Here is a 16135-nt window from a genome sequence, read left to right as displayed (position 1 = left end):
TCTAGTTTATTCGAGCCTAAAGCCTAAGGAAATTCTGAGTATTAGAGAAATACGCAAAATTAAAATAAACCCAAGGTACTAAGACCTTTTAAAAATCATCAAATCATTCTTAACAAAAGACATGCTAGTGTCTTGGTGCAAGTATAACGGAAAAGCATCTGAATCTGGGTGTGCCATAGTAGAGGAAATCTATAGGGGGGTGCTATTGGGGACAAATTCAATGCCCATTAGAAAAACGGAAATGGACTGTGGATTCCTTCCTCCAGATTCTGTGCCAGTGAGGCCCTGGGGTGCTGCCCCAACATTTTAGTATAAATATTAAGTGACTGAAGCTGATTCGAGGAAGAGCCATTAAGATGATGATGGGATTAAGAGTTTGCCCTTTGAAGAGAAACCAAGGGAATTAGAATATTGTTCATAAAAGAAAAAACCTTGAGGAAGGTTTATGAGAAGGCTTCAAGCATGGGAGTTTTTCACTACTCCATGGGTAGCGCAAACGCCTTAGCTTCCACTTAATACAGAACAAGAGGAATGCATCAGGATAGGGTTAAATTGAACACTAGAATTTCCCAACCATAAGCTGTCTTCATAAGACAAATTCCTTATTTTATTTGCCCCAAAATGTATTTTCCTGTCTCCTTTTTCATTGCCTACCCAGCCCAAAGAAAACAGATAGGAAGCCAGGGCTTGGTAATATGAGTGTAGCTGTCTCCACGGCCAAACGTGTTTCAACTAGGCCCATTAACTGAAACGCACCCACCACCCTATTTCCTGCCAGTGCAAGTTTTTGGGCATCTGCTATAACAGAGTGACTAGACCTAGGAGAAAAATAATGGAAAAATGAGAGAAATTCATTGTTAACGGTTGTTTTCCCCACCATTAATGTGTTGTATCCAGATTACAAATAGATTTTAGATCCCTAGAGGACTTTTATAGGTGACCCAAAACAGGTCCTAGAGCCTGGCAAGCAATGTGTTCACCTAGGAAGTGACTGAGGCGTGTAGAGGTAGAACAACTAGCTTATGGTCCTCAGCTGCTGACTAGCTCAGCTTCAACAAGGACATAGCCCTCGTCCGAGTTGACTGAATTTCCATTCATCATGAGGCACCATCAGTGCTGATATTCTAGCTTTCTCTTCCCTTCCTCTTCCAGCTGCTATAGAGGGCTGAAAATATTCAGATAACATAGAGTGAGACGGCTAAGAACTCAGCCCAGTGAGGTGCCAAGGCTGGCTTTCAACATAAGCAGAAGTAGCAACAAGGATTCAATTACAAAGTTAAGAATTCACCGCTTATCCTAAACAAATGGCTGTAACCTAACTCACCAAACTTCCAGCCATACATCTTGCTGGGTCTAACTCGTTTCACAATAGGGAATTATATAGTACTTGTCACAGATCCATGGAGTCTGTCCCTCATACTCACACACACACGCACACACACACATAGCATTGGTGTGGTGTTGATACAGCTGTAAACATTAACAAGAAAGCTTACGGAATTGTCCTGGAAGTTATTTTTCTTAATAGGCCATATTTTTGGCATGGCAGGATCCCTGAGGGCTAAGGGGAGGGTTACATGATCTTGCATGGTTCCTTTATACACTGGGACTTTACGTGGGCCACGGGTCACAAGAAAATTTAATAAGCTTTGCCTCTGCTTTCTATAGCCTTTTCATTAGGCTTTCCTAGAGGCTGTGTGAGATGTGAGCTCAGGCTGTACATGTGTGAGTGCATTTTCACTCTCTCTTAGCCCAGTGCTTTCAGGAGCAATGAGAGATTACAGACAAGAATAAAGGACTTAAACTAGCACTGGTCAGTGTGAAAAATTTTAAAGCCGGTGAAATTTTAAAAGCCTCCATGACCTTTTGGAGATTATGTTCAAAGAGCGCTTCCAAGTATCTACAGGCACCCTAGAATAATTCAGGAAACATTTATCTGCAGATGCATGTATACAAAAACATGTGCATTTTTCTTTGTAGATATCTGCCCCTTCACAGCCACCACTGCAACCACAACAAAATCTCCTCTTCATAATATAAGAAGTACATTGAAGAGCAAAAGTCAAACAGGTTCTTCACATTCCAACTATGACAAATACCTGTTACCACTAAACCACATCAGGGCAACACTCGAATGACGGGCTGAAAGAAGGAGTACTTAAATCCTCAGCACCCAAGCCATTCCTTCAGAAATCAAGAACATGGATGACCAAGGACACACTGACTAAGGCAAGGACAGGGTACTCTGTCATAGTGCCATGAGGACCAAACCTCATCCCAAGGAACAAAGAGTAGATCTTCCAAGCAGGAGGAGGGCATGAAGAACGGAAAACTCTTGTATTTCACACTGCCATGTGTGTACCTATGCAACAATCTTGCATATTCTTCACATGTACCCCAAAACCTAAAATGCAATTTAAAAAAAAGAAAAGAAAGAAATATGGAGCATATCAAAATACCTAATTAATTCTTGCATCCTTCTTCTGAGCAACACATCATGTGTTATAATATGAGAGATTGAAATGCTAAATCCTCAGTATTTTAGCCATCTAAGAAGCACCAACTATGGTTTGACATGTAAAATCACATGTTAAAAAAAAAAAAAAAAGAATGGAAAACTCCTGTATTATACTTGAGACTCTATGCAAAACCTCAGTCCTGGATCCCTTCTCTAGCTGCACTTTCTCCCCAAGTCCTTCCATCCTTGCTGAATAAGACAATTCCCTGAAACAGATGGATGTCCAGGCCTGACATCAGATCAATTAAATCAGAATTTCTGAAAATGGGACCTGGGGAAAAGGTCTTCTTCTTTTTTTAAGGGCTCACCCCATGATCCAGTGTGCAGCCAGGATTGAGAACCACAGCCCAAGATGATCTCAATTTCATGCACTAAATACCACTAAATATTTATACCAATGACTCCCCCTTTGCTGGGTCGAGCCCTGACCTCTGTCTTGAGTTCCAGGTTTGTGTGTTCCACTGCCTACTTGACACCTTCCCTGGGGTGTTCCAAAGGCATCTTAAATGCAGTATATTCAAAACAGAATTTTTTTTATTCTCCCCTCCAAAAACATCCTGTTCCTCTCCAGTAGTTCCGCATCTCAGTAAATGGCACGAGCCACTTAGTTTCCTAAGCCAAAGGCATAGACGTGTTCCTTGATTTCTCCTTCTGTCTCACTTTCCACATGCAATCCATTACCAAGTCCTGTCATTTCTATCTCAATACTATATGTCAAATCCATTCAGTTCTCTCCATTTCTACTGGTACAACCTTGGCCAAAGACCCTAACATCTCTCTCTGGGCAGCTGAAAAACTGTCTCCTATTCAGTTTCCCATCTCAAGACCTTTCCATATTCCTGAAATGCTCTTCCCCGATTCCTTATAAGGCCCATTCCTTCTTATGCCTTATACCTCACAATGAACACCAGCTCCAATAAGAGGCCTTGATTGTCTCCCATAACCAAAGTAGGTTCCCACCGTCTTGAGCACACCCTCTCTTTATTTTCTTTACGGCAGTCACCACAATCTGTAATTATCTTGTGTATTTATTTTTGTCTCTCCTGTAAGACTGTAAGTCTCATGAGAATGAGCGCTCTGTCTTGTTTACAGCTGTAATCTCACAACCTAGTTCAGTGCCTGCTACACAGTTGGCGCTCAGTAAATATTTATGCAGTAAGTGAGTGAATGAATATTCTCCTCTTTTACATAAATTCCTTGATTGAAAGAAAATTTTCTGGCCCAGGATAGCATATTGTACCACCATTTTTCACCAAAAAAGTTCTTGTTTGGCAATCTAGTGAATCTAGTGGACAAAACCCATCTCTAGAGACAAGCCCTTATTGGTGCTTCCTACAAAATTTTACTAAAGGACATTCATTTAAGTGAAAACTTGCTTTCTTTCTGGAAAACCTATTTGCTTTCACTGTAATTCTTAAGCATTGCTGAAAGTCACTGAAAATTAGAGCGATGAAAAAGGACAATAGAATTCATTTAGACGCTAAAGTGTAGAGCAATGTACTTCTTTTATGGATGAGGATCCTGAGTCCCTGAGAAAAGAAGTGCCTTACCCAAAGCCATATACTTAATGGCAGGACCAGAACTCAGTTTTCCTGATTGCTGGTCTAGGTTGTTTTCTTTCCCTTGCCAACCAGCTTATTTCAGATCATAAGAATTCAACAGCAGTCATTCAGGGGAACTCAGGATCAAAAATCAATTGAAAATTAAAAGCAAAAAAAAAAGTAGTTTTCAGAAAACATTTCTTTTAAAAAGTTGAGTATGTTTAGCTGAATATGACTTTTGTTGCAATAAATTCAGGGGCACAAGAAGAAATCATAATCAAAAGGTCACGGCATTCACACATCCTTAGAGCAAAGACAAATGAGAAACAACAGTTAAGTCCCTAAGCCGTAGTCTAGCTAATCACCCTACTGTGGCCTACCCACAGTGAGTTAGTAATACTGCCATTATAACTTCTGCTTTCAAAAATCACACATCTGAAACTGGCACACAAAGACTCTGAAATGTGGTCTGTGAACTAGAAAAGTAAACTGTGTGAGTGCAACCCATTTTGCCCATTTTTATGAAAGTTGATTGAGAAATGTTTAACAATTTTAGAAAGCAACATGGCTCCCTAGCCAGAACCTAGTATATTCTCTGTACTATATCCACAACCTGACACACTGCACCAGTCAGAGCGCCCCGAAGAATGTCAAAATGCACTTAGAGAAAACAAAGTATCTTTCATGAAGAGTGTGCCATGTGATGCCCAGTCTACCCCAATGTGGCACAGCAGAGACATTTTGCTGATCACTAGGGCGTGACGTTTGGCAGCTCATCTTTTTGTAGTATTTTAACTTGATATTAAACATTTCCTAGGTATCTACTTGTATTCTAAGTATCATTAAAACATAATTTTTAAATAAAGTTTAAAAGAAGATCTGTAATAGAGCATCAATAAGGAATCAGTACCATGTCCATATTTGGGTCAGTTAGTGCAGCTAATGTGCACTGGGTATCTACTACATGCAAGCCTCACTAGGGTATTGTGAGAAGGAGGGCATAGAAGAATATATAAGATAACATCCTTGTCCTCAAGGAGTTCACAGTCTAGTGGGGGAGAAAGCAATTAAATATAACTGAAGAAAGGCTGTGGTGGGGGCAATCACGAAAATGCCATGATTGGGAATCAGTTGAGAAAATCTGAATATGGACTATTTTTAACATAATATAGTCCAAGAATATAAAGTTTAAGGAAGTGGTACTTTCTGTGATCATGCAGAAAAATGTCCCTCTTATTTAGAAGGGCTAACACATATGTAGGGATTAAAGACAGCTCTCGACTGGGCACAGTGGCTCACGCCTATAATCCCAGCACTTTGGGAGGCCAAGGTGGGTGGATCACCTGAGGTTGGGAGTTCAAGACCATCCTGACCAACACGGAGAAACCCAGTCTCTATTAAAAATCCAAAATTAGCCGGGCGTGGTGGCACATGCCTGTAATCCCAGCTACTCAGGAGGCTGAGATAGGAGAATCACTAGAGCCCAGGAGGTGGAGGTTGTGGTGAGCCGAGATTGTGCCATTGTACTCTAGCCTGGTCAACAAGTGTGAAACTCCATCTCAAAAAAAAAAAAAAAGACAGCTCACTTGATTAATAAAACCATACTTTGGCAGTCCATGAGCCTCATCCACCATGCATTCAGACTTCAGTGGAAGAGAGGGTTGCCTGGGGAGACATGAGCTAATTTTGCTGTCACCAAGTATGTGATTAAATAAAGTCTGGTCCAATGCTCTAGGGCTCAGGCCACAGGATGTAACAGTTTCAGAATGTTGTGACAATGATCCTTGGAGTAAAAAGGAAGAGAAGAGAGGACTTGCATCAGAATTACTATTTCTCGGAGAAAATCAGTCATATGTCCACAGAGCTGCTATTCCACAGCAGTTTTGGAAAAAAATAATGAGGCTCTTCACTTCTCATCTATCTTAAAAGTGCTACATGAAGCACTGTGTGTGTAGGAAAGGGTTAGGGAACCAGTTGACTAATTTTAAAGTCACGATTCCATTCCACATGTAATTACTAGAATTCTGCTACTAAGGATGAGCCTTATTGTATCTTATGGAGTTTAGTTGATGGTTTCCAGCAAAAGCAATAGCACAGATTACACGGACTCAAGTATGTTCTTAGGGAAGCCACACAAAGTTCTTATCCACATACTTTATAACTATTGAGGCTCTAGATTAAAACCTTTGATTTTCTGCATTCCTACACACATGTAAAAATGAAAATACTATTGAGAAAAGTGAAAGTCTGCTCCTCTGTTTACTTTCAGATGACTACATTTCACTGCTGGTTTGTGAATGTCTGGAAATCAAAGACCTATACTCTTGTAATGTTTAGTTAAGCCCTTTGCCCATCCCTGCCTCCTCGAGCTGTCCCAACCAGCGTCTCCTCTGATTTCCTTATTTCCATCATCACCACCTTCTAGTCTCCCAGACTCAGAATCCAGCTTAGGCATATCTTTGTTGCCTCCTTTCTTAGACCCCCATCATCCACTTAAGCCCACTTTTATAGTTTCTTCAGGAATGGGCCCCTACTAGAACCCTCCTACCCTCTGACCTGTGGCTAATAGAGCAGAGGAGCAGCCTGGCATATTTGGAAAGGCGTCAAAATGGAATCCTGTTGGTCTCAGCTTCCTCATCTACCAAAAATGAAGAGTTCATTTCCATAATTTCTAAAATTCTCTATGCCCCCAAGTCCTAACATTCACATCACTTACCTGCTCAAAACTTTTCAACTGTCTTCCATTGTCTATTGAATTAAATAGAGCCCCCTGAGCCCAGCAAACAAGGACCTGGAAAATATGTTCGCAATATGCGTTGTCACTCTCATTTCCAGTGGCTACAACTGTACAGTTCCTGGCCTGTGCTCTACTCACACTGGTCTATTCACAGTCCAAAGACACCCCGTGCCTTTGCCCAAGCTGTCCCCTCCACTTGGAACAACCACTCGCCATCAACTCCATTTGGCAAAATCCCTTCCAAGCTCAACTTGGTCATCACATTATTCTGATGTTTCCTGTCTCAAGAGCCTTCATGATCCCTCTGATTTCCATCCCAGCAAGCTGAGAGCAGCTACGACTGTTTTTTGTCTACCACATGTGGTTATGCTTAGGTGCAGTAGGCATTCAGTAAGCATTAACTTACTATGAATTGACATAAAATATTTATACAAAATTTCAAACTCTATTATCTTAGATTTTCCTAGACTTGACTGAGAACCCCTTAAGGATGGGTGTCACGTTTTATATCTAGCACAAACTTAGAGCCTAGGAAAAGAGAAGTCACACAATATAAATGATTGCTGAGTTAATAAATAAGAACATGGATAAATTTAAAATTATCTGTACTTTTGTACAGTGAAGACAAAGAGGACAGAAAAAAAAAAAGCTGGTTATTGGGAAATATTTCCCACAGTAAAATTGATGAGTCTATAATCTTTGCTGGGAAAGGCTGCTGAGTCATCTTTTTTCCTAAGAGTACACTGTCTGATTCAGGTCAAAAACTATTTCTGGACTAGTATAAAGAAATGGACTAAGAAATTGTCTTCATGTTTAAGGCCTCTAGCCCTTTGAGCCACTGGAAATTAATAGCCATGCAATATGACACAGGATAGCTCGTGAGTTAAGATAGCCCTAGGGCAGTGCTAGTGTGTGGCTTCAGAGGACCACAGATCATAAACAAATCTGCTTCCAGAATATTCTTCTCTGATGGCATTTCAAAAATGAGCTAACAGAGCTTCTCTCTAAGGGCCCCTCTTAATATATAAACCAATTTCTAAAGTTAAAAAAAAAAACCGTAATCACTACCACATATCTTTGAGAGTCCTTTTTCGGCTCTTAAACAGAGTCAGGCAGGTAGGATTCGGCATTTATCAAGAGAGAAGAGAGGAAGAACAATTTCACCCAAGAGAGGTCTGAAGCCTTTCCAGTCTCTTGGGGGAAACATAATTATGGGAAGAAAAATATAATCTACTCGAGAGACATAATTATATGGTTAAGCCATAGACTCCATAGAAATGTTCTAGGGAGTCCTGTTCATAGAAAAAAATGTTAAACGCTGAATTTGCTTTCTTTTAATACTAAAAGGCACCCATTTAGGTCAGTGACATAAAGTTCACTATCTCAGCCTTATAAGTAGTCATTTTCAAATACAATTAGACGTGTGCAAGAGAGAAGTAAAGGCCTGTTCCTTTCAAAATTTAGGCTTCTAAGGGTTAAAGAATTTGAGATCTTTGAATAAATACATAAATAAAAGAACTGTATGTTATTAATTTGAATGTCTATAAATGCAAGTTCCTTTATAACTTTTAGATTTTAGGCTGTGGTGAATCACAACAATCAAAGGATACAGTGTCTGGGAGAAAGGACAGTTATCAGAGTGTGCCAATATCAGTCACACTTCAGAGAATAAATTATAATAAACACGTGCTTAGAGTATAATCCCTTTTCTTGAGATAATGGACTCAAAAAACTTGAGACATCTGAAGAAAAAGAAACTTTATAGGAGGTAGGAAGCAAAAAAGGATTTAAAAAAAATTTTTTTTAAGACCAGATGAAAGCATCATGGAGATATACAAGAGAAGTAATACTTTTTGCAGGCAGAAAAAAAGAGCTAACCAGGTCCCTAGCTAACTTTGCCACAGCTCCTCTCCCATGTCCTCATACACCTCTAACCTACTATGTTTCTTTATTACAAATCTACTGATATTTTCTCATTTCAAAGCTACTACTCAAATTTGTCTGCCTGTTGTTTCCAAGGGATGCTTCCATCCCTCCTTATTCCAATTCAAAGTAAAATTATATGAATTAGGAGTTTTCAGAGTTGTAAGAGAATATGGATTTCATCAGACCAGATTCTTCATTTTAGAAAAATAATTAATGGCCAGGAAAAGACTGAGACTAGCTTTGAAGTTACGGAACAAGGCAGTGACACTGGGAGGCAGTTCCCTAAACTGCCTGAGCCTCCTTTTTTTCCTACCAGACTGCCACTGAGGGAAAGAAGAAGAAAACCTGAAGCAAAGAGAACAGAAGGACACATTAAGAAAAAGTGCAGAAGTTTACTTCAAAGATGTTATTACATTATGCCCCGTCTCTCCGACTCCGTTTTATCACAACACATCTTGTTCTCCTACTAATTACAGCTCAACGTCCACACCATCCTGGGCCACGTGAATCTTCATCTCTCCCTTGACTATGGGAAATGAACAAAACATCTCTTTTTCTACGTCTACACCTTAGTTCCAAAACGTAGTAAAACTTGAGTGTTTTGGTTCCGAAAACATTTTCTTTGCCTTCTTTTTCTATAATACGTTCATACATACTACAGTTCTTTGTGTTTCTAACACTTATAGAGACCCCACTGAGAGATGTAAAGAATTTTTTAGCGGTAACATTTTCAGCAATGGAAATAGCAGTTTTCATAGTTGAACAAAAAGCATCACTGTTTATTTGCCAATCCAGCTAAACATGGATGGGATTATTCTTCAAAGAATGCAGTGACAACTAGCCTACAAACAGACTGTCACGCAATTCCTGGATCCTGGCTCAATTTCCTTAGCATGCAGTCCTTTCTGTTTCTCTTTCATTATTACGGTTTTGTGCATATTTTATGTGAGACAGACGAGAGTGAGACAGAGACAGAGAAACAGAGAGACAGAGTGTGTTTTAAGCAAAGAGAAACACTACACAGATGTAATTAAAAAGTGCAAAGGGCTCCTCTCTTGACATTCACTACTGCAGCAGCAAAGCATCATTCTCAATTTTCTCATTTCTGTAACAGGAAGAAAATGTTAAAAAGTAATAACCAAGGAAAAAGTCAGCCAACTCCCACAGCCTGGTCTTGCTGTGCTGAATGGCAGAGAAGATCACAGAGGAAGAAAAAAGAAAAAGACAGAAAGAAGGAGGGGGAGAATTTCTTGCTTAAACTGGACCTAGTCCAGCTGGCAAGAAGAGGTGATTTTCTTAACGCCTGCAAAACCTGATTACTTTTTTTAAAGGAATGAAGAAGAAGGAGATGTAAACACAGCCATTAAAACAGATTTAAGGTACTTAGTTTTAATCTAGTCTAAGACCTCTTCAATTGTATGCTGCTCTGCAATTCTCGGCTTGCTAGACATTAATACAGCACATAGGCACATGTCAGTGTCTTCTAACCCGTGAACGCTTTCAGTTGAGCTCTGTGGTTACCCTCTCAGGTCAGGCATGGAAGGAACGGCAGCTTAAGCAATAATGGATGGATGTCTGTTATGTGCAATGTCTGTCAGAAGTCTGTTTTATGACATTAAAGGACTATTGTGTTTATATCTACACAACAGGTCTTAAACAGACTGTTTAAACATGATTAAACAAGAGATGTCTTTGAAATAACCCCCCTAATAAAACTCAGATGGGTAAGAAACTGAAAAATGCAGTCAACAATATTTTGAAAAATCATTTCTCTCTAGGCTGCAAGGGTAACATGATATAAACTCCAAAATAAAACAGTTTTTATAAGTTAAACTCAAAGGATTACCTCATATATCAGCACTGCTTTCCAATGGAATAGCGTTTATCCACCTATCCATCCACCCTTTCTTAATGCTGTTGTACAAGTTGCTAGTCTTGATAGACAGATAATTGCTTTATTCAGCCATGTGTAATGAAGGGAGCCTATTGTGTTAATCCCAGTATTCTTATCTTCCGTGAACTCTGTAAAAGGAACTGAAAACCCTACCTCTTCATTTTAGAACTACTGGAGTTGACTCACATTCAGATCTGTTAAAGTGTTCTTACATTCCACTCTGTCACTAAAGGTGCCAAGTATTTTGAGTAGGATCAAGTTATTGTTATATAAAAAGGAATCTAAAGTAGTCTTAAATGGAGTTAGAAGATAGCAAATTTTACTTTTTTTCAAGGCACAACAGATATTTTAAAGTATATTATTCTTAACTCAAAGGAAGCAGGTTGGTGTGGGTTAATAGTAAAAAACAACCTTTGAGTGATGATATTTAAAGCCTTTTTTGTTTTTCAAAAGCAAGAGTAGCATTAAGTTTTGTGGATATCTGCCTGCTGGCTTCATGCTGAATTATTTAACCACTAATGACATTTTGGTGAAATGGTTTTTTTTGTTCCCTATGAAATATATTGACATTTCCACATATATGTACATATATGTGGTTATAAAATTATATTATTGCTATTATATGTATACATATGTGTACAGAGAGGAAGAGTCCAGCCAAAGGGACAGTGTTACTACTAACATGAGTTTCATGTCTCTATCCAGGTAATTCGGGATGCTGTCCTCTCAAGGCCCAATACGCTTTATACTCTATTTTTACCATGACATCAAAAACACTTCCGATCACGAACATACCTTTCTTTGCAATAGAAATAAACTTTTCTTTGCAATAGGAAGTTCTCATCCTTCAGACTAATTAGATGCCTTCATTTTATTTCAAAATGATACATACTGAAGAACTTATGAAGCTCACTGGAAAAGAAGTAATGCAATCTGGAAGAGTGGGATAATCCCTGAAAGGACATCATCATTTGATTCTTTCTCTTCTGGGTCCTATCTCTTTCATGCGCCTTTCATTGAGAATGTTCTCAGGAATGGCATTCTTTCTGCTCAAAGGATGGGCTCTTTTCAAGATTTAACTTGCCTACTGTCTCAACAAATCCTACTAACAACTCTTGCAATTCAACACACAAAGTCTGTCCTATGGTGGGCACCTATAATCTCAGCCACTTGGGAGTCTGAGGCAGGAGAATCGCTTGAACCCAGGAGGTGGAGGTTGCAGTGAGCCAAGATCGCACCACTGCACTCCAGCCTGGGTGACAGAGCAACACTCCGTCAAAAAAAAAAAAAAAAAAAAAAAAAAAAAAAGGCTGTCCTATGGAATTGATGACTGCCCAAAATGCAGTAAGAAAGAGAACATGTGGCTGAAAGGAGACATGATCGCTACTAATAGCAAGTGGAGAACTTCTCAGGTACAGAATTTTCTCATCTGTAAAATAACAAATGACCTAATTTGCAATCCTAAGAATCAATAATGCTATCGATTCCTCACCTGTCACTATGAGTTCCACAAACACACACACACATACACACACATTTCCACATAATTAGTGAACTTAATGGAATAGTTAAAAGACCAAGGCAGCGTGACTGAAAAGGAGAATCGCATATCTAATTCCAGGCCTGACTATACAAGAAGCAGGAAAACTTGGGAGTCTATTCCTAGCTCTGCTACTAAGTTAGTTGTGAGGCTGTAGGCAAATAATCTATCATCTCTATGACTCAATTTCCTCCTATGACTCAACTTCCTCATCTGTCAGAAAAAACAAAGTATCTGCATCACAGGGATGTCATCAGGACAAAATGTAATAAGAGGTGAAAATGTCCTACACAGGTAAAACCACAAGGCAAGTGTAAAGTTTATTCACTTATCAATTAAAATGTCCTAAGCATTATTATGTTCCATGAACTATGCTAAACTAGGGGGCTCACAGTATACTGGAAGGCATCATAAAAACAAATAATTACAGCAGTGTGATAAATAATGTAATTAAAGTATCAAGAGGAAACCAAAGAGGAACCAAAGATTAAATACTTGACTTTCAAGAACAATCAGGAAGGGTTCCCAGAGGAGATGGCGTTTGAGTAGACTTAAAGACTGAGCAGAATTCAGTCAAGAAAGTGCAGAAGAAACTGACCTTCCCAAACCAGAAGGAACAGCAGGTGCAAAGACACTGAGATGAGAAAGCAGAGAGTGAAGCAATCTGGCATAGCTGGAGCTCAGCCAGAGGTGCGTGGGTGGAAGGCAGTTGGGCAGAGCAGATACTGAAAAGCCTTGTTGGTGTGCCACCAAGTCTGAACTTCATCCTGCAAATAACAGGGAGACACTGAAGTATTTTAAGCAAGGGTGTGCCATGAATTGGTGTACATTTTAGGAAGATTGCCTTACTTATGAGGGAAGATAGATTTAGAAAGGAGTGCAGTTAGAGACATAAAACCAGTTAGGAAATTATTTTTATGTTATAGGTCAAAGATAAATACTGAGAGACTGAACTAAACTAAAGCAGCGCTAACAGATATGAGGGAATGAATGTGAGACATAGAATAGAGGTACAGACAACTGTACGGTGGAATAATTAGATGTCAGAAGTAAGGCAGGGAAGGTGAGTATCAGGTTCCTGGTTTGGTCACCTGGGTGAACTGCAGGGCACTCAAAACTGGTAAAACTGGAGGAGGTTCACATTTGGGCAGAGAAGTTCGGTTGAAGTAGAGGTGGAAAATCCCTAATGCTGTGTTGGCCATGAGTTTGAAGTACCCATGGGACATATTCAGGTGCAGACACCCAGGAAGCAATCTAGAAATACCAGTCCGAAGTTCAGAAGAGGCTGCAGATGCATTGTCAGTGGTCAGGGGAAACTGAAGTTAATTGTGTCAATGAGGACACTCAGGGAATGGGTACAAAATAAGTGGAGAAAAGTATCTAAAAGGGAATCCTGAGAAGCACAAATACATAGGGTGGTTAGGCAGGGAAGAGGAGCCCAAAAAGTGATCTAGGAAAGAGAAGAATGAGGAGCCAGCAGTCTAGACAACACATGCAATGGCCACGGAAATGGTTCTGAATCTGCCCTTCTGCTGCTTCAGGGACCCAGGGGAGCTTAGCAAGAAAACCTTCCATTCCAAGAAAAGGACACAAAGTTAGATCACAATGGTAAAAAGGATACCTCTCTTCCGTTCATTCCATACCCATTTCCTATGCAACCTCATCAATCCCAATGGCTTCAGGCTCCTATGACTATGGAAAATGCACCTCCAGTCTCTACCAAGCTTCAGATTCATATTTCTAAACGCTTCCTGTACATCCTTGTGTAAGAATACCTCTAACGGTATTCATTATTTAAAGGGAAAGATAGATTTAGAAGAGAGAAACGTCTAAATACTATCAGAGGTATTCTTATACAAGATGTACTACTTCCTAGTATTGCAAAATGGAGCCCTAGACTGGTCTATAGTTTTATGTATCAGGCCACAGTATAAATTTTTATTTTTTTAACACTCATTTGAAAAGAAATGCATGCACAGTGTCTTCTGAGTTCAATCTTAGTCATGTTATTTTAAATGGGAGAATTTTGTACCCCATCTAAAAGTCCTCCCAACTGCATAGCAATCAGCCCTTTCTGGGCCAAATCACAGGTCAGACTATGGTTCTGTACCTACCACTTGCACAGGCCAGAGAGCAGGCAAAATCTGCTCTTGTCCAGATATTGCACAGGGAATGCCAACATCGGAGTCAGCATCAAAGATGTGGGAAATCAAAAGAAAACATGAAACAACCACAAAAATAGCCAAAATTAACCATCCTCCCCAGCCTATCTTCTGAGCAAGATTTCTTCCCAAAGGCTCCTTGAATCTCATGGGGCAGTATAGCTCACCACTTCTTATCCTACCATTTGCCACTCCAGTAAGCTTAAGAGAAATATGGTAACAAAATATAAGAGACTCACTCCCTCTTTTCCACCCTCTCTCTGCATTCTCATTTCTGTTGTCTATCAGAAAGTAACAAACCCTGAACAACGTATAGTGGAATGGAAGAAAAGAATCCATCTGTTACGAATGGAGGAATGGCAAGGGTCCAATGCAAATAGTACAAGTGATATCATTTATAGAGCTGCAAACTTAACTAATAAACACATATAAAAGGGCTTGGGAAAGAAAGTCTGAGCCACCAAGTTGGCCTGAAGATTTTTGGACCTCTTACTTTTCCCCATATAAAAACTGAACACCAGAGGTTGCTAAAATCTAGAACACTTTAGAATGTCCCTTGAAGAAAACATGATTATCATTGTTTTGTAATGGGCTTATTTTCTAGTATTTCAAGATCAGGCCCTAGGTCTATAATTTTATGTACCAGTTCACAGTATAAATTGTTATTCCTTAACACTAATCTGAAAACAAACTTCAATATATATTTAAAAGACTAATTCAGTTACTGATCTACTTTGTTCAACAGAGTCATATTCAATTGACTATCTACAATGTGCGAAATATTATCACATTGTAGTGGTACAGCTCTAGTAGAGGAGATCAATAAATACAGAACTTAAAAATGACAGAATTGCTAAAGTACTAGAGAAGGTGGCATTTAAAATTAGCTCTGAATGTTGATTAGGCCCTAGGTTAATACAGAGAGCATATGGCCACTGAGGTGGAAGGAACCACCCAAGCTAAAGCACTAAGGCATGTGATTTATGTCTCCATGCCATAACTTCCATCAGTATACCTGCAAATGGAGCCAGGGACAAGACAGTAAAAGACGTATAGATAGTGTTAGTCTTCTAAAAGCCACCATCTATCTACCAAGAATTTTATAACCAAGAATTTCTGCCAATAAGCCTAATTACTAATCTTCAAGATTCAGCTCAAGTATCTTGACTTCAGTAAAACCTTCCCTCCACTCCCAAATAGAAGTAAAATGGTTTCTGAACTTCCATGCCACTCCAGTTGCCACTTTCTTATGCCTTTTCTCATTTTCCATCACTTCCTGTCATCATAGTCATTAATACCCACGCCTTACCTCCTAAAACAGATTCAGCTTCTTTCTAGGCTATGTGATGGGCCAGAGATGGATCCGAATTCAATCATCATCTCTCAATTCTCACAGTCCTTTTTTAAAGTGCCTATGGTAGGCACCCAATAAGTGTTTGTTGAATATATAAATGATTGAATTCAGAGTGTGGTTCAGTGACCAAAGGATTTATATGCTAGCAACCATTCTACTTGATAAAAAACAGTTCTCACTTCAAAAACACATAAGGCAATAGAAAAAGCCTTCTCCGCCATTCACAGTCATAGATTACTTTGCCTTCTTCCTCTAGGATAGGAATTAAAAAGCCGGAGTCAATGTCTGTTAAGTACTCACTGAGAGTCTGATGTTCAAAGGGACATTTCAACTCTCCAGCATTACCAACAGCCAGACTAAGCTCTACAGATTCTGATAAGATCCCAGGCTTATTAACAGATGTCAACAAATATCGACGGCTTATTTATATTCCATCTATAGCAAAGACTAACCAGGAAGACTG

At 39.4% G+C, this 16135-nt stretch overlaps 1 protein-coding gene across 5 annotated transcripts in view; it reads right to left on the bottom strand.

Moving 5' to 3' along the window:
• The window catches only part of RUNX2 (RUNX family transcription factor 2), a 221621-nt gene that overhangs the window by 59709 nt on the left and 145777 nt on the right, over positions 1-16135 (bottom strand). The window lies entirely within an intron of this gene.

The sequence above is a fragment of the Sapajus apella genome, unplaced genomic scaffold, assembly GCF_009761245.1.
Source record: "Sapajus apella isolate SASKATOON/1434 unplaced genomic scaffold, GSC_monkey_1.0 scaffold41, whole genome shotgun sequence".
NCBI lineage: Eukaryota > Metazoa > Chordata > Mammalia > Primates > Cebidae > Sapajus > Sapajus apella.
Note: the sequence above shows the minus strand (reverse complement) of the source record. Positions and strands in the feature narration are given on the sequence as shown.